The sequence below is a fragment of the Crocuta crocuta genome, unplaced genomic scaffold (genome assembly GCF_008692635.1).
Source record: "Crocuta crocuta isolate KB4526 unplaced genomic scaffold, BGI_CrCroc_1.0 scaffold189, whole genome shotgun sequence".
NCBI classification, from domain to species: Eukaryota; Metazoa; Chordata; class Mammalia; order Carnivora; family Hyaenidae; genus Crocuta; species Crocuta crocuta.
This window is the reverse complement of record NW_027551564.1, coordinates 2,867,573-2,869,839: the sequence shown is the minus strand read 5'-3', so window position 1 is coordinate 2,869,839 and position 2,267 is coordinate 2,867,573.

Below are 2,267 nucleotides of genomic sequence, written 5' to 3'. Positions count from 1 at the left end.
CATGAAGAACCCAAAGTGTCTTGGCATCTTGTTCATTTTGTGTCCAAGTGACCCTGTAGACTATGTCATGGGTGCTCTACTATATCACAGAGGAAATGGTGGCGGCTGATTTGAGACTGGTGCCACCTTACCATCGGACTTACTGTACTCATGGTCACTAAGCACTTGTGGGTTCGGGCCTCTAAATTAGGTAGGAAAGGTCCAACCTTAACACAGAGTTTACTCAATCTCAGGGGAGAAATGGGATTCAGCGGCGCAGGTCGAGAGACAGACCATCGGTATCTGGTGTAGCCCAGTATGCTGGGCCCTCTGCTCTTCCCTTTCTGTGCTGTGTGACTTGGGAAAGTCATCCAGCCTCCCTGAGCTTCTGCTTCTATATTTTGTCAGTTGGTTGACAAAACTGACTTGGTAATATTGTTGTCAGAGCTTTAGTAATAATCTGTGATCGAGGACCAGAGAATAGCAGCCCTACAATAAATGCCAATTCATAATCTCAAAAGAATCTAACCTTATATTGAAGATAACTCTTCCTATTCAAGTATTTTAGCAATTTACCTTTAACCCATATAGGAAACTAATGACTTTTCCTGATTTTCAATGTGAGCGGCACTATTGAGTCCACATACATTTTAGAAAACTTGACTTTCAAGGTAATTCTTCTACCGGGCTGTTAACAATGAAAGTGAAAATTGCTGTTTGTTTAGCTATAAAGAATATTCCCAGAGGGAGAATTGTGAAATACCAAATGGGCAGAAAGAATTGGCGAGTGAATTTTAAAGTTCTTTTCTCCCCCAAAGATTTTCTAAGAGAGATACATTTTGTACACTGACTGTTTTAGTCCATCCCTGTACGGATATTTTGGGGAGATGTGTTTTAGGTCGGGCTTGCAGATAACAAGTGACTAGGCTTCAGCAACTAGCCTGGAAAAAGTTTCCAGTGTAGGAGAGAAAACAATTTATATTGTAGCATGTTACAACATGATGAGTTCCAGCAGGGTGTAGCCGTACCTGAGGGCAGAGGATGATTTTGACGAGCTCTTGCTCTCTAGTCCGGCTGAATGCTTTGGGGATGAGAAATTGGGGACCAGGTATACTGTGATTTTAGGAGGCCATTCCCTGCTAAGACAGGACTGGGTGCTGTGTGCTAATGGCGAAGGGTAACTGGGCTACAATTGTCAGGCACTTCCTATTTTCCCGGTGGTGAGTGGTACTCGCATTTCCATTTTTTGGTAGATTGTTTGCTCCTTAAGGATTATGAAAAGTGACCATTCTCCATAGGCTACTTTCCCTCCGACTGTTGAAATTATGACCGTCCATTCCCATCTGCGTGCACAAAAGGAACGCAGGCAGGTAACCCAGAACAGCGACGCTCTGATATTTCTGTGTCCTCCCTGTTGGAAACAGGGCTCGGGCTGCCATGCAGACTGAATCTAAGGGACTTAAAACCAAAGGGGGTGGGGGAAGCCACCACCAAAGGCGGCTCTCACACAGGGATGGGACTTTCCGTCCTGCCCAAACTGGAGCCGCTCTCAAGCCGTTTAACTGGTGGGGTCTTTTCTCCAGTTGCCTTTTCTTTGAAAACTAATTGTAGATGTGAAATGGCCATGTTTAAATAATTCATAAAAAAATAATAAATCCAGAGGAAAGTGGCGGAGGTGCAGGGGAACCTGGTGAAGTACAAAGGAGGGGTCGAGCCCGGCGCAGTTTTCCAAGGGGCTCCCCTCACTCCGGAGTGCCTAATGAGGCCGGCTTGCGGGGCCCTGGGTGGGCTTTGTTCTTTTAGGGGTGCTGTTGACCTCCTCCATTAGAACGCACGCAGTAGTTGCTTCCCACGATTCTGNGTACCTTCTGACTGAAGGAAACTCATACATTTATAATTGTGTTTTTTAATGTAGAGGAACAGCCTTTTAGCCCCAGCAATTATGCAAACCAGTTAGACAACATTGCTTAATGTAGGCAACTAAATGCCCAGAAGATCCTTCACTAGAAAAGCAAGAGCTTCTGCAAGTTTTGGAGATTCTTCGAGCCAGACAATTAAGGGAACTAACTCGACGGTGCCTTTGTAAGGTTTATAGCTCCCGAACTACGGCTGTGCCTACAGAAGTTATTTTAAATGTTACATCCTTGAAAATTCTAGATCAATTAGTTTGCGGTAGAAGGCGATCTCTAGGTCTAAAATTACTGTTTTCTGCTGATGTATCATTTTCATAGTAAGCTTTTTCTTTTTTCTTATCTTTTTCTTTTCCCTTTTTTTTTTTTGTTTTTTTT